Source organism: Carcharodon carcharias, chromosome 7 (genome assembly GCF_017639515.1).
Source record: "Carcharodon carcharias isolate sCarCar2 chromosome 7, sCarCar2.pri, whole genome shotgun sequence".
NCBI lineage: Eukaryota > Metazoa > Chordata > Chondrichthyes > Lamniformes > Lamnidae > Carcharodon > Carcharodon carcharias.
In genome coordinates this window covers 37,677,264-37,700,872 of record NC_054473.1, presented here as the reverse complement: position 1 = coordinate 37,700,872, position 23,609 = coordinate 37,677,264, and the positions used below count along the sequence as shown (strand labels likewise).

Sequence of the window (23,609 nt, the reverse complement as noted above, 5' to 3'; positions counted from 1 at the left end):
GGATGACTTCAAACAGACAGGGGTTAAGGAGGCACAGCTTCTAACTGCATACCCTCACAGTCCGGACTGGCTGACTCACAAGCAAAAGCAGGGGCACTGGTGCAGTGGCACTGGCAGGAGTACGAATGCCATCATGCTGAGAGGAGACAATAGGTTCATGTTCCACAGAGTGACCTCCATCCCATAACAGACGCCGCCGCAATCCTAGAATCTGTTAGAGTGTAGATTGCTCGACTGCTGGGAGAGCCTGTAAGCCCCTTTGAAACACTGATTTCCACTGCCATGATGACAGCATTCTGAGTCTGTGTGGCAGCAAGTTGAGATTTAATGACCTCAAGTCTGAGCTTTCATTGCAAGCCACAAATGCTGGGTGGCTTCTGCTTGGTTTCTACGGTTTCGGCTCTGCCACTGGCCTCCATGATGGTGAGCACTGTCTCCTCCATGGAGGTGAGAACATGTGCCTGTACCCCACCTGTCAGGCATTGTTGTCTATGCCACCTGGTCCCGCAAGAGCGGGGGAAGTGTATTAGTGGGTGTGATGCAAAATGTTTGGGTGAGATGCCTGTCATAGTTGAATAACTGGCAGTATATGCAAGTTGAGAGATATGTGAGTGAGACTTGCAGCAGTACTAATTGTGTGAGCATGAGGGGAGCCTATAAATGTGAAGATTTGAGTCATATTCGACAGAATCTGTTGGTAGGTGAATTAGGGGAGTGTGGTGAATTGAGCAGTGTGTGAGGCTAATAGTTCATTTGTAGGATATTGCATTTGAAGATGCATTTACTGACCTTGACCAGTCTTCTGAGTTCATCAAATCTCTTGCAACACTGTATCCAGGTCCCCGGGATAGAATGCTGGCATTGATTCCAATGGTTACTTGCTCCCACTGCCTTCTCAGTGTCTGTCTAGAGTGTTTTCTCCAACTCCTACACCATGGCTCCAGTGCTACATCAGATGTCTTGATCTATCAATTCCTCTTTTCTTTCTGCACAAAGACTCTTCCCGATCACTCCCAGCACCTCCTCCAGCCAGAATGCATGGCACCTTTAAAAGGTGCAGCTGGCTTTACGTAGCTAGCCTTACACAAACTTGGCTGCCCTATCAGGCAGCCACTCAACAGTGTAGTTATTGCCAGGCTGCACATCGCTATTATTTAAATTAGCAAACAGTGTGAAGTTTGCTATGAATGAGAGGTTCATCATGTATTGTGATCTCCACTTGATTACCAGCCTTATCCAATTTTTTCCCTTAATCTGTTCCAAATGTACCATTTAAGTAAATCCCTGCTTTGTACACAACTGTTATTGAAGATCACAATGAGTTTAAAGTCTAATAACATAAACTGCCTTTGAGGTTTTCAATGGTGAGACCACTGCATCCGCCCAATACAACAAAGGAATCATGGAACTAGATGTCAAGGTTTGCCAGCACTTAGAATGACTGGTGCAAACACTCATAGGATCTGTGGTCCAAAAAAGTGACTGTGCTATTAGCAGCAGAAGGACACACCCTCTGTGATTGAGTCTGCAGGACTTTCATAGGCACTGTAAACCAGAAGGCTGTAGAAGAACACGTGGGGACAGATCAGCCTGAATGGCAAGAAATGGGATATTTAATACTCCCAATTCATTTTCTTGGTATGAAACAGAGGATGTACATCTGTTGCTTGAGATATTGCTAATAATTTATGCCATTGTAGAATCTGGTTATATAGGCATTGATATGACACGACTACATACAATTATACAATAGGGTTGGTGCATTTGGTATAGTAGGTTCCCTCTCGCATTGACGAGCTCACCATACTGGAAGAGAAACAAGAAGTGTTCCCCATGCAGCTATGTAATGTCACTTCGAGAGTTCCACTAATTCTTTTGAAGAAAAGTCTATGTCACCAAGGGACTCCAGCAATTGTGTTTCCTTGTGCAGTTGCCAGTGTAATGTATATTTGATCTAAAGAACTGTCCTGGGAAATTATATAAAATGATGGTTCCTCTCAAAATTCAACAAGCAGGACTTGGAGAGATCTGGAAAGGAACATGGCCACATAGTTTTATTGCATATTACTTAGAATATGTTAGAACAAATCCAGCCCGATCAAATACAGCCCCATCAGTCTACTCTCAATCATCAGTAAAGTGACGGAAGGTGTCGTCAGCAGTGCAATCAAGTGGCACTTAGTCAGCATAACCTGCTCATGATGCTCAGTTTGGGTTCCACCAGGGCCAGTCAGTTCCTGACCTCATTGCAGTCTTAGTCCAAAAGAGCTGAACTCAAGAGATCAGGTCAGATTGACTACGCTTGACATCAAGGCAGATTTAACCAAGTGTGGCATCAAGGGACCCTAACAAAACTGGAGTCAATGGGAATCAAAGGGAAAACTTTCCACTCATATCTAGCATAAAGGAAGATGGTTGTGGTTGTTGAAGGTCAACCATCTCAGTCCCAGGACCTCACTGCAGGAGTTCCTCAGGGTGGTATCCTAGGCCCAACCATCATCAGCTGCTTTATCAGTGACCTTCCCTCCATCATAAGGTCAGAAGTGGGGATATTTGCTGATAATTGCACAATGTTCGACACCATTTGTGACTCCTCAGCTCCTCCTGGAGCAGTCTGTGCCCATACGCAACAAGATCTGGACAACCTTTAGGCTTGGGCAGGTAAGTGGCAAGTAATATTTGCCATACAAGTGTCAGGCAATGACCGTCTTTAACAAGAGAGAATCCACCATCTCCCTTGACATTCAATGGCATTGCCATTGCTAAATCCCCCACTGTCAACATCCTGGGGGTTACCATTAACCAGAAACTGAACATGGCCAGCCAAATAAATCCTGTGGCTACAAAAGCAGGTCAGAGGCTGGGAACTCTGCAGAGATAACTCACCTCCTAACTCCCCAAAGCCTATTCACCATCTACAAGGCACAAGTCAGGAGTGTGATGGAACACTTTCCACTTTCCTGGATGAGTGCAGTTCTAACAACACTCAAGAACCTGGACACCATCCAGGACAAAGCAGCCTGTTTGATTGGCGCCCTCTCCACCCCCTTGCACATTCACTCCCTCCACCACTGACCAAGGCTCCTTCGACAGCACCATCCAAACCCACGACCACTACCATCTAGGATAATAACACTGTGGGTGTACCTACACCACATGGACTGCAGCGGTTCAAGAAGGCAGCTCATCACTACCTTCTTAAAGGGCAACTAGGGATGGGCAATAAATGCTGGCCAGTCAGCAAAGCCCACATCCTGTGAATGAATGAAAAAAACAGTAGCAGCAGTGTGCACCATCCACAAGATGTACTGCACCAACTCACCAAGGCTCCTTAGACAGCACTTTCCAAACCCACGATCTCTACCACCTAGAAGGACAAGGACAGCAGATGCATGGGAACACTACCATATGCAAGTTCCCCTCCAAGCCACACACCATCCTGACTTGGAAATATATTGCTGTTCCTCACTGTCATTGGGTTAAAATCCTGCAACTCCCTCCCTAACAGCACTATGAATATATTTACACCACATGGACAGCAGAGGTTCAAGAAGGCTGTTCACCACCACCTTCATAAGGGCAAATAGGGATGGGTAATAAATGCTGGCCTAGCCAGTGACACTCGCATCCCATGAAAGAATTAAAAAACAGAATTGACTTACTTATTTTAGATCACAGTTACATTTACAGGTTTTCCTCATGCAGGACAATTAAAATAAACTTATATATGAAACTTTGTAAACATACTTTGTAAAGATGTTTCCTTATATGAAAAGCCTTATAATGGCTTGTAATTTCTGAGCTCCAGGGCATTGTAACTGGTGGGTACCCCAAAGATACGCTAGTGAGCCCCCCCTGCCTGGAGTCCCAAGTTAAGGATTGCAAGCCAATTGCCCGAGAAGTTCAAACTTCCATTGGGCAACTGCCCTGTAATGGGAATCATCACATCTTCGATGATTTTGAATGTCCTACAGTAATAGTTACCCAGAAAAAGTTAGAAGGATTAAAAACACTTATAACCTCTGGGTAACTACGTACTGACTGCCCCCTCAACCCTCAACAGTTCTTGCCCCACCACCCCCAAACCCTTGACCCCCCCCCCAACATGAAGCCATCACTAAACCTTCATGACCCCCAACCCCAAATCCCCACTGGACTCCATCCAGACCTACCCCTCCCCTACAGAACCCCACTAACCAACCCCAGCCCCACATCCTGATCCCCAACTACCCCCCAACCGCCTGACCTACCCACTGACCACCCAACATGCCCCTATTGACCCCCCTGACTGCCCTCCCCTTCCCCAATTACCCTCCCCACCACCCCACTGGCCACCTCAAACCACCCAACACGCCCCTATTGACCCCATGATTGCCCTCCCGCTCCCCCCAACTACCTTCCCCACCACCCCAGCCGACCCACCTACTGACCACAAGAAGCCCCCCCCAGGACTACCCGACACTCCCTGTCCAAGTGACCCCCACCCTCCCCACCACTGGCCACCCAATGCCCTCCGACCCCAGCCCCTCGGCCCTGCTACACCTTACCCCCCCAATTCTACCCACTTACCTTCCAAACTTAGCTTCTCAAAGGCTTCTCAAAGTGGCTGGATCTTTAAACTTATTTGCTTTATGGCAGTTAATGCTTTAAAAATGGGGGGCGTGGCTTCCTTACCTCTAACTCAGCTTCCCTTGACACACCTGCTGCACTATACTATTCTTGCCTGGCCTGTGTCAGAAGGTGGGGCAAAAAAGGAGCAGCGTTATTTCCAGGTAAATCAGTAGTAGAGGAGTGACAATTCAACACTGATCGTCAGTCCACGGGCGAATATCTTGTAAAGTCAATGAATATATGGGGTGAAATGACATGAATAAATTCATTTACCTCAGTAATTTCATCAGTAGGTCAGAATGAACAGTTTTTAAGATCACTTTGTTGCTCAGTGTTTATCCCCACTGTCAAAATAATTATTCTTACAATTCCAGGCACATTCTGGGAAGTTAAAGCATGATTGCTCCTCTCCTCCTAGGTGAAGTCTGGAAAGTATCACCCTTGTCATATTGTCCTTTCTTCTATTAGACCTGAGCTCTCCACCATGCACACTTTCATACAGAAACTGTCTCATGTTGTGCAACATCAAGATATACTTTGGGTTTTATGCAAACATCGTACAAATATGTTGCAAATGCTAATGTTCTCTTCATTTGACTACAGAAATACAATATAATTCAAATAATTTCATTGGACATATAGCATAAACTGGTGATATTGCTAAGAATGATTTGTATTGTTTGATAATGTAACATACAAATAATATTTGAACATTCATTATTCATCACTTTTACTTAATATAAAGAAAAGGCACAGAGCATAATGGCCCCAATCACCACTGATCTTGAAGAAAGTTGTTCAGAAAGATGCAGCAACCTCTGTGGTGTGGATTTCCCTTTTCCTGATGTCAGTATAAACCCAGCACCAGGAAAGGGGATCTTCAGGCATCCAGCAACAGTGATATCATCAAGCATGGTAAGCAGTTAATCACATTAAAGTACTCACACGATCAGCAAACCAAGGAGTAAAACCACTGAAATTTTCACTTTTAATTAAAATTTTAGAAAGAACAAAATAAAAGATTGGGAAATAAGTATGGGGTTAAGGTACAAGTTGCAATAACATAAAAGAATGTTAAAAGAAGGTAAAAATGTGACTTTCTTTATTATAATGGAGAAATTTGACATTCCACAAATATAAAATTAGCTTTTCAGGGCCAGCAGGGCTGTTCAACAGTAATTATCAACTTGGCATACTGTTAAAACCCTACTTGATCCCTACTTGACTGTTAATTGTGGATGGGGCGAGGTGGGGTGATGTTCAACAGCGTACCCTCTGGAGGAGTGTAGAATCACTGACAGCAACTTCTGGATTTCCTCGTTCTATTGAACTTTTATGGACTCCAGGACATAAGAGCATAGCAAAGGAGCAGGTGTAAGCCATTTAGTCCCTTGTTCCTGTTCTGCCATTCATTCAAATCTAGCTGATCTTCATATTCCACTTTTGCTCCAAATCCCTTAATACCATTGGTTAACAAAAAAAGTCTTTCAATCACAAATTTAAAATTAAAAATTGATCTAGCATCAATTGCCATTTGCATCGGAAAGTTCCAGGCTTCTACCACCCTTTTTGTATAGAAGTATTTCCTAATTTTACTCTTGAAAGATCTGGCTCCAATTTTTAGACTATGGCCCCTCGTCCTAGATTCCCCAACCAACAGAAAGATTTTCTCCCAATTGAACCTATTTGTTCACCTTAATATCTTGAAAACCTCGATCAAGTCACCCCTTTACCTTCTAAATTCCTGGGAATACAATCTGTGAGTTTGTTTCATCTGTCCTCATTATTTAAGTCCAGGGTAGGGATTTTCAATTGCTCATCAAGGCCAGAAAAGAAGTGGGCACGTTTTGAAAATAGTATGTCAGTATCCCAATGCCTTCAGGCTGTGCTGGAATTTTCAAGGCGAGGTGCTAGAGAGGGTGGCGGGAGGGTGCTAATGAGGGGAGTCAAGAACCTGCTCACTTCTAATTAATAGCCTATTAAGCTCCTGGAGGAGCTTGTTAATGAACTAGGAAGGCCAGAGGCAATTTTCAACTCGAACTGTTAGCGCACAGGTATTGGGTTCAAATTGAGGAGAAATTAAGTGATTTTTTTTAATGATAAATTTTTTTTTCCACCAGGCGATTTGCTCCACATCAGGCACAGTACCTTTTGGTTGACCGTTTGATCACTTTTGTGCGCAGTAAGGCTGATGGCCTTCCGAGGTGTCTCCTTTCTTCTGCAAGGCAACAGCAGGTTCCATCATGGCTGCCTTTGTTACAAGTATAAAAGTGGGGTGTTTATTATTTTAGACTGTTCTAATTTAGCTGTGCACTGCCTAATACTGGAACACAAATTGCCCTTTCAAATTGAATTTGACAGGGGTATAACCATCAGGCAAAGACTCAAACACCACATCAGTAAATTGAAGTTTATTGATTATAAGCAAGTTTTAGAAACTTATCAACTAACTGAGGCAGAATATAAGTGAAGTATATTTATCAATGAAACTCTATAAGCTCCACACTTTCAAATAGGTGATCAATCCAAGAAAAGTGGACAACAACTTGAATTCCTCATACCAACAGAGAAAATGTCACTACGTCCGAGAAGCACTACACCTTCCTTGGATTTCTACTGGCAGGAAATCTGTTGCTGAACCAGTCTCGATCTATCTACTCAGCTGCCCTGAAGTTTATTGGAAACAAGCTTTGCGCTGATAGGATACTCAACTATCCCCAAAGATCTGAACTGGTTCTTCTGCACTTGATGTACACAAAGATGGTTCCTGCAACCCCTTTTTTTATACTCAAAAGATTTTGTGAGCCTGCCTTAGCCAAGTTGTTAGAAATGGCTGATTGGTCTATAAGTTGTCAATAATGTGAAGAGTAACTCCATTGGTTCTACCTAATTACATGCATCGTGTTAAAACTTAGGACAATGCCTCCCTTTAAGCTGTCTCTTATCTTGATGTCTTTACAGGAGTCCCATTCATTAAGGCAGACTCAATAATCAAGGACAGTGTGTTCCTGATGAGAAGAGAGTCTAAGACTTATGCCCATTTCTTTCCCAGCTGTTAAAGCACTTTAATTTTCTCATAAGAAAAGCTAATGGAGAAAGACAGAAATAACATAAAACAACTTCTAATTAACTACTGGTTATTAATTACTTACCTTTCAACTGTAACTTAATTAAGGTGCACTATTTGGTCAATCTGTCACTGTTGCTAGTCAGTGACTGTTTTGTAATACTTTTTGGGTTAGATTGTTGTAAAAGGTAAACAACATCACAATGGTTTCTTGAATTAATATTAACACAAAATGGTGCTTTGACCTTGTTAGCTTATTACAATGAATAAAACCATGAAATTAACCTGAAAATGGTTGTTACACTAAAATCTAGCACCCAGGCTTATTTACACTGTCTGCCTTTGCCATTCGCACTTTGCAGACAGCTCCTGCCTGCTGGTAAAGCTCGGTGCCACTAAGTGGGCACCAAACTCGCCTCCTGCAGTTATGATTTTCTATCATGTTGCAAGTGCAATGCAGAGGCAGAGCGACGAGAGTGACCTACAAATTATCCTTCCCCGGATTGAAAATCAAGCCCAGGTATTATTCCAGTAAGTCAATGCTGTGCTCCATCCAAGATCAATACATGCGGTGCCCAGATATATTCACAGTATTCTAGGTGTGGTCTAAACAGGGCTTTGCCTAGCTATAGCATAATTTCTACCCCCTTGTGTTCTTGTCCTCTAGACATTAAGGGCCATATTTCATTAGCCTTTTTGATAATTTGCCATACCTTTTTTTAATTAATCCATGGGATGTGAACATTGTTGGCTACATCAGCATTCATTGCCCAACCATAATTGCCCTTGAAGATGGTGGTGAGCTGCCTTCTTGAACTGCTGCAGTCCGTGTCACCTTGGCACAGTGCTGTTAGGGAGAGAGTTCCAGGATTGTGACCCAGCGACAGTCGAAGTAGAAGAATTGGGATATTTTCAAATCAGGATGATGTGTGACTTGGAATGCAACTTGCAGGTGTTAGTGTTTCCTTATGCCTCCTGTCCTGTTCTAGGTAGTGGAGGTCTGAAGCTTGGAAGATGATGTTGAAGGAGTTTTGGTGAGTTGCTTCCGTGCATCTTTTAGATGGTGTACACTGCTGCCACTCTGCACCATTGATGTGGGGAGTGAATTTTTAAGGTGCTGGATAGACTGCTGATCAAATGCGCTGCTTTGTCTTGGATGGTTTTGAGTTTCTTGAGTGTTGTTGAAGCTGCACTCATCCAGGCAAGTGGTGAGTATTCCATCACGCTCGTGAATTTTGCCTTGTTGATGGGGGAAAGGCTTTAGGGAGTCAGGAGGTGAGTTACTTGCAGCAGAATTCCCAGCCTCTGACCTGTTCTTGCAGCTGTAGTATTTATATGGCTGGTCAATGGAGATCATTGAATAAGGACAACCTTGGGTTGGAGTAGACGTTTTCCAGTAGCTTGCCTGTTGCAATTGCCCTCATGATGATGGTGGAGGTGGGGGGGATGGGGGGAGTTGTTGTACAATGTTGTTCAGGACTGGGAGACACAGAGGTGAGTTGCTCAAAGAGTACCTATGGTGATGCATGTTGTTGAGTTGAGTTTCACGTTGATAAGTTTGGTGTGGGCAGATTGGTACCATACTGAGGCACAGTATTCTGCAGGTGAGTATGTGTGGTGAGAGCAGAGGTCCTTGGGGTCTTGGCCTGTGATCCTGATGAGGTACCGGTCAGTTTACTGATGAGGTTGTTGCAGATTTTAATTTTTTACTAAAGTCTTGATGAGGCCATGAGGATACAGGCTTGATTAACTACAATTCTGCTGCTTCTGACAGCCCACAGTGCCTCATGGGTGCCCAGTTTAAATTGATAGTTCTGTTTTGAATCTATTCCATATAGCATGATGGTAGTTTCACACAATGGAGTACGTACTCAGGATGAATATGGGACTTTGTCTCCACAAGGGCTTTGCAGTGGTCACGCCTACCAATACTGACATGGTAAGATATATCCATGACAGGTAGGAAGAGGTTGTTGATCCTCATGATCTGCTGCAGGCCCATTCTGGCAGCTTTAACCTACAGGACTCAGCCAGATCCATCAGTATTGGTTGTTATGACGTGGCAGATGATGTGTACCAGGCAAATCAGATCCACGAGGGAAACTTGATCACATGATCACAACTGTTTTGCAATTTGTATTTTATTTCAAAATGTGTGCCTTGAATTCAGAAATAATAAGGCCACTGCGTCTTCAGAGGTTTTTAGAAAATTAAATTGAAAATGTATTAATGAAAGAAAAGATTTCAAGCACATGTATAAGTCTATAAATTACTATTATATTAACTCCTAAAATCCTTAATTAATCTGACTCCCAGTTACATCTCTGTTGAGGCAACAGTAAAAGCAAATAGATTTAATAGACCCAGGCAAAGCGACACGATACCCTGGACAGTGAGTTTCAAAGTGAGTTTTCTCAGCTTTGATTCCTGTAGGCAGCAACTTGATGCACAGAGGCTAGAGGCTTTTCACATGTGTTAGATTTTAGAATGCCTTCTCCTCTTACACATAGCCTCATGTCCTTTATACATGTTTCCCCCTTTTTAATGCAAATTCGATTGTTCCAATATATCTTTGGAACTACTTTTCTCTTAATATAAATCCTTTCATAGTGCTAATTTTACCAGTAACCTTTAGGAAAAATAAACACACTGTTTGTCTTAGCTTCTTCTGGCTAGGTGCAACATTTTTCCATCTGTTTGAAATTCGAACTAACCTACTTTATCTAAAAATGCAAATGTTCCTTACACCTCACATTCTAAAACTTCAGCCATGTTTATGTATTTAGCATTTCAAACCTAGCTTCTTTTTGATAACTCAAAGCCTCCAGGCCAGCTGTCTCCAATTCAATTGAATCCCATACACACACACATACATACAAAGAAACTAATCCAAACCCCACTACCAACCCACTTTTACAATAAATCACAATAATATCATGGAAATTATTATATTTTCATCACATTAGTGCAGTGTTGGTGATTAACATTGAAGTCTCCCACTGCCCACCCCACCCTTTGGCATAAGTCCTCAGACAGTGAGGAAGAATTTGTAGAGCTCAGTGTACCTTTGTCATATCTACTGCTTAGATTAATGCTATTTGATTCTTATTAAATTTCTTCACAAAGGTTTGATACAACTCGGCCAATTCAGATGGCAGTTAAGAGTCAAGCACATTTCTGTGGATCTAGGAGTCAAATATAGGCCAGACTGTGTAAGGAAAGCAGGCATCCTCCCTGAAGGAGGACATTAGTTGCTGTCAGTTTCAGAGAAATGACAACATCGAATGCTGACAATTTTGCTATCATTACTGCTGCAAAGTCTGTGCCTTTGACTAGTGCCTATACAAGAGTTCAGTAATATCAGAAAATGTCAGATTTACTTAAATTGATTAAACCCACTCCCAAAAATTGGCTCAATTGCACTTTTACTGAACTGGCAGCAAGCAATTATTACAGGTTGAATTGCAGCCTGAACTAATGTTGATTGACGACTCGAAGTAATTATTTTACCAATATGTAGAATGGTCCCCAAAGCTATTTTCCTTTACACATTTGAGATTTGCTCTCACATATACCTAAGGAATGAGCTTCTGAATGTTGGTTGTTAGGCTCTTCAATGGAAGAAATGTCCTTGCACCATTAACAATTAACAGAAACCCATGAATGCTGCAATTTCTTCAGAGGAAATAATTGTTGTTCATGAAGTTTAGTGAATTAATAGCAAAGCTGGAATAATCAGTTTACCCACGAGTAAGCTGGAAATTAACCTCTTGACCATGTTAATGAACAGGAAATGTAACTGGAAATCTCAGGGTAGCTGTGGCTGAAAATGGAAAAAAATTAAAAGATTTAATTGGAAGGAAAGTGCAACTCCAGACGGGTTTTATTATTCAAAAGGTAAAACACATTGTTTGAAATATAATTAGTACTTTGAAGGAGAGGTGACTGCTAATTCTAAATATAATTATCCCCTATTGATCCTGGCAGCATGATGTGCTGCTGCTGCAACAGCTGACTGATCAGCTGATCTCCCATAGCCCCAGCAGCTTCGAGAACCAAATTATTGGTGCAGCTTCTGCTTTTATTATTGGAGGTGTGTGATACTGCATTGAGTACTCTCCTCCATAGGGACAGGGCATCTGTATAATCCTTCCAGTTTAAACAGGGTCAAAGTAAAGCATATAAATGGGGATAATCTTCTAAAATACCTCATCTTGAGGCTGTGCTGCATGCACATATAGAATTGATGTTTTTAAAAATCAATGACTTGTCATAGCAGATTACAAAAATTACAAGATTTATCACTAACCTTATTGATAAGAAATAAACTGGTCACCATCTGGATATGCTGATTGGAAGCTTTAGAACTATCAATTGGAAACCATTGGAAAAGGCCAAATTTTAATTACTATTACTTAAGAGTTATTGGTCCTCAAGGCAATAATCGGCGGAGAGAGCCTCCCCCCTTAATCAGTATAGAACAAAATATCAAGTTCCTTGATATTAAGTAGCATAAATCCGGACTTATAAGCCATAAATGCTGAGCAACACAAATTTTAAGTGGTTCTATTTGCAGAGAAAGCTGTTGCTGAGCTAGTGTAGAAACCGTGGAGGATGCTTGAGGCTAGAATTGCGGTATTCCTCATTGAACTTGGTAAATGCCCTTCATTCTGTCATTGCACCCAAGAATTAGAGAACATGCTCTCACCCATGATTGATGATTGCAATCATCTAGTTTATTTTTCTCCAACAACTCAGCCCAGCTATGATTTGGAGCATTTATTGCACCACAGACTGCATCACAAGCTATTGATGCAACCACCATACATTTAGAGACACCTGTGACATCACAACATGAGTGAATCGTCACCATAGGTTGACTTTTCAAGTAAGGATGATGTAGCACCTCCAGTGGTGAAAGCTGCATTGAAAATGCCCCAAGGAAAGGTAGAGGCAAAAGCTCAAATTAAAGGAAATAAATAGTTGAATGTTATTGAGCCCAAGGTTGTTGGAAGACCAGTACTTAAAAGGTCATGGTGGCCATGTGTACCATGATTGGTGAGAAGTTGGTGAGGAGTAAGATTTATTTCCTTGACATGCACAATGTGCTGTATCAATGGATATTGTACAGCAGTTTGCCACAAAGAAAGTGGTAACCAATGGGGTGACTCAGGAAGCAATATAGCATTACTCCAAAGTGATCTGATTACTGATATATTTGGCATAGGATCTACCATACAGGCAATTGTGAATTGAGCATGGAATAGCCCATGCTGTTTTGGCAACAGTCTGATTCTCACCAGCCATCAAGCACCCCCCAAGGAGTCTGAGTTGCTGTAGCAACATGCATTTTTACACGCATGCTGTAGTCTAGAGCCTGTAGTCTATAGTCTAATGGTAGAAGCTACAATTTTCTTTCCATCACATGGTTGATAGGAATCTCTCCCACTCTTACAGCCTGCCATTGGCATATGGAAGGACTTGCAGATTGATACTCAACCTGTTTGGCCGTGATATGAATGTGCCTTCCTTGGCCATCAAGTCCTGGAGTGAGAACTTCTAGCTCAGAGGCAGGGAGGCTGCCCACTGTGCCACAAGAACTCGCTTCTACATGGAGTGCCTATGGCAAATAGCATAGATGTATTTAAGTGGAAGCTGGGTAAATATAAGGAACAGAAGGACTGAGTGATAGGGTGAGAAGTAGAAAATAGAATGGGAGCAAACTTTAGGGGAAAAACACAGAATGGGACCAAATGGCCTGTCTCCATACTCTAAATTCAATGTAATTCTACCTAACCCTTTGAGACACTCCTTGTCCTTATACTGTACTATCAGAGAATGACAACTTTGTTTACCAGTTTCTAATATTTGAAACCTTTGTTGGAAACTAATAACCTCTGCGCACAATAGGCGACAGTTTTGATGAATACAACCCAGGAATCAGCTGAGTGAATCTTCTCTGAACTACTTCCAATGCAAGTATATCCCTGCTTAAGTAAGGGGATCAGAGCTTTTGGTGCAGCCTCACCAATGCCCTGTTAAGCTGTAGCAAGGCTTGCTTACAATAAAGGCCAACATTCTATTTGCCTTCCTGATTAAATGCTGTACCTGCTTGCTAATTTTTTGTGATTTATATACAAGAACACCTAGGTCCCTTGGTACTGCAGCATGCTGCAGTCTCTCTATTTAAATAATAATCCTGTCCAAAGTAGAAAAACTCACATATTCTAACATTATACTCCATGGGAAGAATTTTTTCCTTGTTGGGCGGGTCCGTGCAGGAGTCGGCAGCGTGCCTGCCGACAATTAAGAGGGATGTTAAACCCATGAATAAATTAATTAAAGTGAAATTTTCCCTGCCCATCCAACCTTACAGTTGGCTGGTGAGCAAATAGGCCAAGCGGCCTTTGCATTTTTTGAGAAACCTCAACCACAGGTGGAAAATCCTGTTCCTGCTCATGTGGCACAGTCACATGAGAGGATATATTTTCCTTATTTTTCAATTGTGTGTTTTTAACATTAAAAATCTTTAGCTCCCTGAGGCAACTCAGTGCCTTCAACGAGCTCTCACTGAGCACAACCACGTGCATGCGCTGAGTTCCGTGCTCGCTCCCCTATCCCTCCACCCAGGCAGCGCTGAGCGTTTCAGTGCACAATTCACACTCGCTGGCTGTTAATTGGCCAGCTAGTCTGAAATCACAGTCAGGGCCTGATCGCGGGCAGCAGTCAATTTTGCGACCGCTCCCAGGCTCGCCCAACCGACGATGTAAAAGTCCTGCCCCTCTGTCACATTTTTGCCCACCCACTTAACTTATCTATAGACTCTTTGTATCCTCCTCACAACTTGCTTTCCTACCTATCTTTGCGTCATCAGCAAAATTGACTACAATACAGTTAGTCCCTTCACTCAAGTCATTATTGGTCCTAAATAGTTGAGGCCTCAGCATTGATCCCTAGCATTCCACCAAGTTTGCCAACCTGAAAATGAACCATTTATCCTGACTCTGTTTCCTGTTGGTTAGCCAATCTTCTATCCATGCTAATATATCACCCCCAACTCCATGAGCTCTTATCTTAAACTGTAACCTTTAATGTGGCACATTGTTGAATGCCTTTGGGAATCCAAATGCACTACATCTACTGGTTCCCTTTCATCAACCCTGTTTCAGAGTTACTCTGAGTTACCCTTCAGCTGTCTGGGCCTCCTCAAAGAACACCAGTAAATTTGTCAAATATGATTTCCCTTTCATAAAACCCATTCATAATTGTATTATGAGTTTCTAAGTGCCCTGCTACTACGTCCTTAATAATGAATTCTGGCATTTTCCCAATGACAGGTATTAGACTAACTGGCCTATTGTTTCCTGCTTTCTATCTCCCTCTTTTCTTGAATAGTGGTGTTACATTTGCAGTTTTTCAATCTGCTGGGACTTTCTAGGGTCTAAGGAATGTTGGAAGATTACAATGAATACATCCAATGGGCAGTATTTAATGCCCATGGCGCGTTTGGTGGGGGGACATTTAATTTGGAAGGAGGGTGACAGGTGGGGACTCCATCATCCTCCCGCCTCCACCCTGATTAAGTCTGTTGCAAGAAGGCCCATGGACAGCTTCCGACCCCACTGTCAATTGAGGCTCTTAAGTAGGCAATCAACTTTTACTTAAGGGCCTCATCCCACTGCTACTGGCATTAACCCAACGGCAGGGAGAGGGCTCGGGGGGATCATGACAAGCAAATGCATGCGGGGTTGCTTGATGGCTCCCAGGGGTCCTGTCATTCTAAGGCACTCTAGACAGTGGTCAGATGAACTGAACTGCACTGCAAGTGAATGCACTAGTGACTCTAGCAAATTTCATGTCGCAATGGACACTATATCCTGTGCAAGTAGATTTGTGATGGGGATGATGATTGCTGTGATAGATCAGATGAAGGGGTGCCATCTGAGAGCCACTTCCCTGTCCTTGCTGCTGACCTCCCTCCCCTCTACCCCCACCCCACAAACCTCCTCCTGCCATCATTTACCTGTGACCTGGAATCCAGCAACGATACTAGGCCTTGGGTGGGTGTTGTACCAGCAGCAGCCACCACCTCCCCAGTGACGCTGCCAATCAATAGAGCTACAGGCCTCTGACTGGCTGGCAGCTCTCAGAGGACAGGATTTCCGCCCCCTGGGGTCCTTGATACTGGGGGAAGGCTCACCGCTGGACTGTCAAGTGCAGAATGCCTTCCCAAAAAGCGGTGATGTGGGACTCTCCAGCCAGGGAACAAGACCTCGTCACCTCTATTAAATACTGTCTACCAACTCTTCAGCCACTTCTTTTAAGATCTTAAGATGCAGGTCATCAGGTACAATGACTGGTTAACCTTTAGTCCCATTAGTTTTCCTCGTACTTTTTCTCCAGTGATTGTGATTGTTTGCCTCTTGCCTTTTGATTTTCTACTATTCGTTGGTGCTTCTACTCTCCTCATTTCCCATTATTAATTCCCCAGTTTCACCATTTAAGGGGCCAATAAACACTTGAGCCTTTGCTTTTTTATATACTTGTAGAAGCTTTTACTGTTTATTTTCATATTTTTTGCTAGTTTTATTCATTTATTAGTCATCCTTTGCTGGTTCCTAAAATTTTCCTAATCTTCTGGGCTACCCCATTTCCTTTCAATTTGGTACCATATTCAAACTTTTTGTTATTCATTCATGGGATGTGGGATGTAGGCCAGCATTTATCACCCAACCTTATTTGCCCTTGTTCAGAGGGCATTTAAGAGTCACATGTAGGCCAGACAAGGACAGCAGATTTCCTTCCCTAAAGGACATTAGCAAACCAGATGGGTTTTTACAACAATCAACAATGTTTTCATAGTCATCATTAGACTTTTAATTCCAAATTTTTATTAAATTCAAATGCCGCCATCTGCCGTGGAAGGATTTGAACCCCAATTCCCAGAGCATTACGCTGGGTATTGGGATTACTAGCCCAGTGACAATACCACTACACCATCGTCTCCTCCTAGGTTTGTACTATAGGGATAATTTTCAGACTTGACATTACTGTTGATGAACCCAATCCTGACCTGACAACAATGCATATTCAGGTGTGGCTGCAGTCCTTGAACATAAAAATTTGTATCAGGTACCTAAGCAGGAACTCTTTGCACTGTACCAGCAAGATCTGATGCATTAATGGTGACAAAGGAAAACTGACAACTATTTTAATATTTCATTAAGTTGAACATATTATTAAGTTTTCTTTTGTAAAAAAATACTGTTTTTTTAAGATAAAAGAAAATGCTTAATGCACTATAACGACTTCAGTAAATTGGTACTATTTCTAAAACAGTGAAATCTGTAAAATACTGTTCTTTCAAAAGTAAATGTTTTTTTAAAAAAGTAAAAAATGGTGTTGGAGACTTTTTTTAAACAAGGATGATAGGTATACATTACAACGATGCAACCGCTCAGCCTGGGGGAAAGAGGCCACTTTAATAGTTAAGTTTGAGCCTTGGTCAAACTGGAAGAACTATTTTGCTAATTTTCCAGCAGGTTTTCAAGACCATTATTCACTTTGAGGGGTGTGTAAAAGATTGCTTTGAGGGTAAAGGAATCGAATGAGATTATGGGAATTTAATGCTCAAAGCCAAAAGGTTGGATGCATTATTGCATACTCAAAGTAATTTATGTGACATCCCCTCTCTTCAAATGCAAAGAAGCAGCAAAGAATCACAGCTAATTGTCTTTCTTCAGCTGGCCTTTTAATTATCAAATGATTAGCTCACTGATTATCACATTATAACAAAAGACCAAAGGCTTCTCTACTGTGATCTAGGCTGGGATTTTCCGCGGCATGTATCATGGCAGGCGTGAGAGCTAAATCTCGCGAGAAGGCCTAAAACCGGCTTTACAATGGCGTAAAACAAGGAAACGATCGTGTGCTTCAGCTGTCAATGGTGGGCCGTGCTTCCCACCACCAAACACCGTGAATGTCATTAGCATAAATCAGCATCTCATTATGATGCCTGCTCGACGGAATCATCCTTCCACGCTGGATTAAGAGTCCACCTCGGTGTACAATTAGCACGATGTGTCTCACAACAGGATTTAGACAATGTGCGGCTGTTGATGTGCACTTCGCTCCTGACCCCGAGGTGAGTTCGCATACCTTACATCGTACAGTGCCTCCAGGCTTTGCAGGCTGCAATGCTTCGGTTTCAAAGGGGGTCTCAAAGCAAGTCTTTACAGGTACCGCAGCAGGGTTAAGGCGGGGTGGCTTTTACTGTGCTGCAGGGCAAGAGCTCTACTGGGGAAGGAGCCAGACAGGACTTAGGGAAGGATAGGGGCTGCAGGGCAAGGGCTCCATTGGGGACAATGAATGGTGAAGATTGCACTGAGACACATGACTGGGGAGGGGGGGTGGGGTGGGGGGGGCAGCAGGTGGGCACTAAAGGGTCACACAACTGAACTGATAGTTTCAAAATGAGGACAGAGGCACAGCTGAGACAGGTTAGCAGCTGTTCAACTGACATGCAGGGAGTCAGTAAAGTGATGCAATAAGGCCCATTCAAGCAACACTGATCCCTCAAAGTGGCAATAATTGTTCCGCTAGTTTTAACCCCTCATTTGCAGCCTTCAAATTCACCAGAGTATTATGGAACTGCAATACAAGCTTGAGAACCCCCTTGGAAATGTGGCCATTCACCACTCACAGAGGAGAAGCCTCTGGACCCCCTAAATTAATCTCATGTGCTTACTGAGCATTCATCCTCAGGTTTAGTCCAAATAGCTCAGTCTTGGAGTGCAGGTCATCATGATCCCAACCCCTGGGCTGAAAGCACAATATCCAGCCACCTGGCTGAAACTGTGGCCAGGCCGAGGGTGGGGGTGGAGAGTGGGTCGTGGTGGCCTGTGGTGAATGTTCATGTGCACCCCACAATGGGCATAATTTCAGGGGCCAGTACTCTCTGGCAAGTGTGAAAAGGTTTTATGACCACAATCACAGACAGAAAGTGGACCTTTGGCTGACTCTTCCATGTTTCTCATTGATACTGCAGTGAGGAGACCATCAGAAAGATAGAGCCTGATGTTATCGCTGCCTGCATTATTGCTTATAGGCCGGAGAGGAGAATGAGAAGAAGGCGATGGAGGCGCCTGGCTTGTCAAAAGGAGGAGTAGAACCTGCAAGACCAAGAGGCAGCTGGCCCTCCTCCGGAAGCAGAGGATGATCCTCAGAGAGCCATAATTAGTAGGTGCCTCGCTAAATCCGGATGTTTAGACGTCACGTGTGTTATCTGCAGATGAATGAGAACAAGTGTCACAGACACTTCCACATGTCAAGGGATCTGGTGACTTGCATTTGTTGCATTCTGCAAGATTTGGTGTCATGGAGACTTGGAGGGCATCCATTGCCAGTGGCTGTGTAATTAACTGCCACACTCAACTTCTACGCCACTGGCTCCTTCCACCACTCTACTGGGGATCTCTGCAGCATCTCTCAAGTGTCCACCCACAAATGCATCCACAGACGCCCTTTGTGAAAAGGCCCACAATTTTCCCCACTTCAACAGGGATCAAGCAAGCCAGGACGCAAGAGCACTGGGCTTTGCAACGTTTTCTGGTTTCCCATTGGTGCAGGGTGCAATCGATTGCACTCATGTGGCTATAAAAACTCCCTGGCAACAGAAAGTGCAGTACATCAACCAGAAAGGCTACCACTCGCTCAATGTGCAGCTGGTGTGTGACCATCACAAACTGATCATGCAGGTTTGCGCCAGATACCCAAGAAGCGCTCATGACTCTTACATCCCAAGTAGGTCTCAGATCCCTGATATCATCGAGAGAAGACACAGAGTGCAGGGTTGGCTCTTCAGGTGCAAGGGTCACCACAAAGGACACGACTGATGATGTCCATGCGGCTGCCTCAGATTCCTGCAGAGAGAAGGTACAATGAGGCTCATGCCGCAACCCGGGCACTGGTGGAACACAACATAGGGATCCTGAAAATTCGATTCTGATGCCTGGACAGATCTGGCGGGGCACTCCAGTACACTCTCCAAAGGGTGTTGCGCATCATCATGCCTTGCTGCATGCTACACAACCTGGCACTACAAAGTACTGGGCAGATGTCAAGATGGAGCAACTGCACATCACCTCCGATGAGGAGAACCTTGAAGGGGATGAGGTGAAGGGGTCTTGGAAGCTGAGGATGCAGACGAAGAGGCCACTGCACCAGTCAGACAAGGCAGGTGTGCTTGTGTGGCCCTCATTGCCAGCAGATTCCAGGTGGACGATGATGAGGTGCCCTGAGGATCCTCCTGGACAACTCTCCTCCATCATGACCACCAGCATAGCTATCCCTCTAATTTCACCCATGAACTTCCAGATGACAGTGCTTTGTTGCACAGTGCGCTCACATAGCCCTGATGCTTTGAAGGATGAGCAAGCCTCGAAGGCATGTGTCCGTGCTGAGATGAGGTGCTACCTGGAGGAGGGCATCTCAGACTTCAGAAAGTGCTGCCTCTTCACATGTTCATCCAGCATCCCAGTTGCAACTGCACCCTACAAGACACAGTGACACTTGCAGGATCCTCAGTGTTCTAGTGCCTACATGCCTTCAATCTGGAAAAGCTCCTGAAGGAAATCCATCAGAACCAACACAGACACACAAAAAGTGTTACATCGATGGTGACACCAGAACATAACACTTGGGACAAAGCGGCTGATGAAATACCACTGCTGTGAGTGCACATAGAGATGACTCAGCCGGCTGTGATTCACTCCACAAAATGACACTGACATTCGGCAGTTAAAGTTAGAGATCCTGAGTTGCTTTTCTCCTCACCCTACAATGGAGGCGAAGCACCTGAGTAGGATGAGGTCAAACACTCAACTGCCTGATATTGGGATGCCTGCTCTTACACACAACTGGTGTGCCCTCATGGCCAGCCCTGGCCCTAACAAAGTCCAACATAATCAGAGAACATGAAGCCCTTAAGGGCACGCGCCATTGCTAATGAGAAGTACTGTTCTGTTTCATCACATACTCGCTCCTAACCCATTGCTGCCCTTCGTATTATGTGAAGCAACGACGTGCAATTCCAGAGCAGGCTTAAAGGCTGCTTTGGCCTCCAGAGATCACCATTTGGAAGTAGCATCAGTAATCTCTTGGAGCGGCAAGGCGATGGGATGCACACCACTGTCTACCAACCTTGTGACCAGACCCTTCTCCCTGCAATAGTCACAATTACAGTGTGAGAGGCGCTTAAGGCTGGATGTCTCAGCGCCTGCACACAAATATGCCATGGCTTTATCATCTTGAGGTGGCAAGGTTGTCCCAGTTCTTCCTGAGCTCAGCAGATTGACACTGGGAATGTCGGAAGCCTGTTTGGCTGAGGGCAGCGCACATAAGCTTTGAGTATAGGCTCATATGATTATAACACTGTCGAGTGAAACCAGGCAGATGGGTTGGATGGTAAATGAGCCTTCTCCATGCATTAGCACATCTCTCCTTAAACACCACACTTTCACCTGCCAAGAATGCAGACAAGGTAGGGGCATATACCTCTGCCTCAATCATACAGAGCCAAGAATGCACATAATGGGACCCTACGAGGCATGGGAACGAGGGTTGTTGCACAAGCACTCTTAACATGAAGGTACAGGCATTACAGATATGGCACATTATGTTGAAACAGGACACTCACTGTGGTGAGATGGTAGCACATTGCACAGAAGAGGGGCCCAGGATAGAGACAATTGCCATAAGTGGGTGCTGGGACCAAGATATCACACGTGATTGACAGGAACACAGCTCATCATAAGAAGTGGTCAGAGACAAGAGGAGATATGAAATAATCGCAAGTCTAGTTACATTTGTGAACATTATATACATGTGGTTAACACACATGCCAATGTTGTGCGATTACATCTTCACTTTCCTTACCCTGCTGCTATGTCTTGATGCTCACAGGACATCCATTGCGGAAGTGGAGGTAGCCTGTTGACTGCTATGCCCTGTTGTCTGTGATGATCTTGGTGGGCATCCTCTGGAGGGCCGAGACCAGGTGGGCCCTGGATTGCTTTGGGTGTCCTGCTGTGGGGTAGGTGCATCTTCCTCGGCCTGTGGAGCTTGAGCTGATGGGGTCACAGGAAGAGGGAATTTGGATCAGACAGACTCTCCTGGAGTCACCGGGGTGCATGGTCCTGGGTTGTGGAGCTGTTGGTTCTCCTCCCTGTGGGTGGCAAAGGGCCCCTGGCTATTTCCTTGAGGAGGAGGGGCAGCTGGATAGAGAGCGAGTTGCCCCATTTGTGTTGACACGGATAGATGCCACCAAAGGCTACAGCGATGGAGTGCAGCTCCTGCAGCAGTGCAGGGCCAATGTCCTGGATCAAGGTCTCCATGGTGGCTGCCAACCTGCCAGTGTGGACCACGAGGCGTTGGCATGCTGGCGCTATTACCCCTGAAGGCGGTCAGACTCCTCCATTGTCCCTTGCAATCTGAGGAGTGCAGCTGACATTCTTTCCTGATGTTCCCAGGATATTCTCTGCAGCTCCAGCAACTGATTTAGGACTAAGTCCAGAGGCTCGTCATTGGATTCAGACTCAGCAGAATCGTGGCCTCCAGCCATCCTGTGTGCCAGCGACCTTTGCTGTCCTGCCTCCATCTGCTGTGAAGCAGATGGTGCACCATGCTCAACAGATTGTGACCCCAGGACTACTCTACAACCAGGTCCCACCGCGGTGTGTCTCTCTCTGAGCAGGTGGAGGGTATGGGTGAGCGCTATGACAGGTCTTCAAATGTGCTATCCTCAGGTTTGTCATCCAAGATGTGGTTGGGACTGGAGTTAAGGGCCTGGTTCGGTTGCCTTCGAGAGCTTCCCAGAGGTGCTTAAGAAAGAAAGGAGAGATAGTTAGTGCAAGGGAGGTGACTCTGAAACACGAGAAATCACTCACAGTATGGTTGTCTGAAGGATGTTGCGGTGCAGTATCCTCATTTGGGTGTGCGCCACCGACCTCACCGTCAGGGCAGGTATGGTCTGCATCCTCTGCAGCCAGCTCCATGGCTCTGTCATCAAAATCCGTGAGAACCTTGATTTCGAGAGAGTATGAGCAAGATGCATGCAAGGGCAGATTATAAGGATGCCTGGCATGTGTGGATGGCGAGTGGAGTCGTGGACAGGATTAGGATCCAGAGGAAATGAGACCAGATAGAGATGTCAGGGTGTGTGAGAGTAAGTGGAGATGTCCCTTGAGGTGGGAGTGAGTGAGATCCTTGTGAATGTGTGATGGGCTTGAGAGTGCATGAGTTGAGAGTGACGAGATGGTTGATTTACCCTGGCAGAACGGATGAGATTGTTCATCCTCTTCCCGCAATGGGTGGCTGATCACTTCTGCACGACATTTACATTGACCATCACTGCGACCACCTCCCAAGCTGGATTGGTCAAGCTTGATGGAAGGCCTGCAGCCAGAGCAGGGATAGAGGACATCACAGCAGGCCTCGACTGGTTCAACAGGTGTCACTGAATTTGGGCACAACGTGCTTTCTGCCTTTGGAAGCCATGTCTTCACTGGAGCTGCTGTAGAGAATGCGGGAATTTTGCAGGGCCGCCGTTTAAATATGGCGCCTGGAGTTCAGAGCACTAAGATCATGGCGGGGCGGGTGAATCAGGTGCCACCTGCCAGTGAACAGCATGTTTCCTGTGGATGAATAACTAATCAGCTGCGATGCGGATGATTTGCTGCAGAAAGCTGTCATTTTGGCTGGCGAGTGGAATGCCATTTTTCCTGTCCGCTAACGGACTTTGCGCATTTCAGGTAAAATCCCAGCCAATACCTTTCCCTTGATGTTATTCTCTTAGGTTTATATGTTCGACCCTTAGGCCTAAAGATAGTGAAAATTATCATAGCTTTGGACCAGAATCTCAAATGCGACTTAC

At 44.5% G+C, this 23,609-nt stretch overlaps 1 protein-coding gene across 1 annotated transcript in view; it reads right to left on the bottom strand.

The window, feature by feature from the left end:
* The window catches only part of cacna2d3a (calcium channel, voltage-dependent, alpha 2/delta subunit 3a), a 1,018,794-nt gene that overhangs the window by 522,770 nt on the left and 472,415 nt on the right, over positions 1–23,609 (bottom strand). The window lies entirely within an intron of this gene.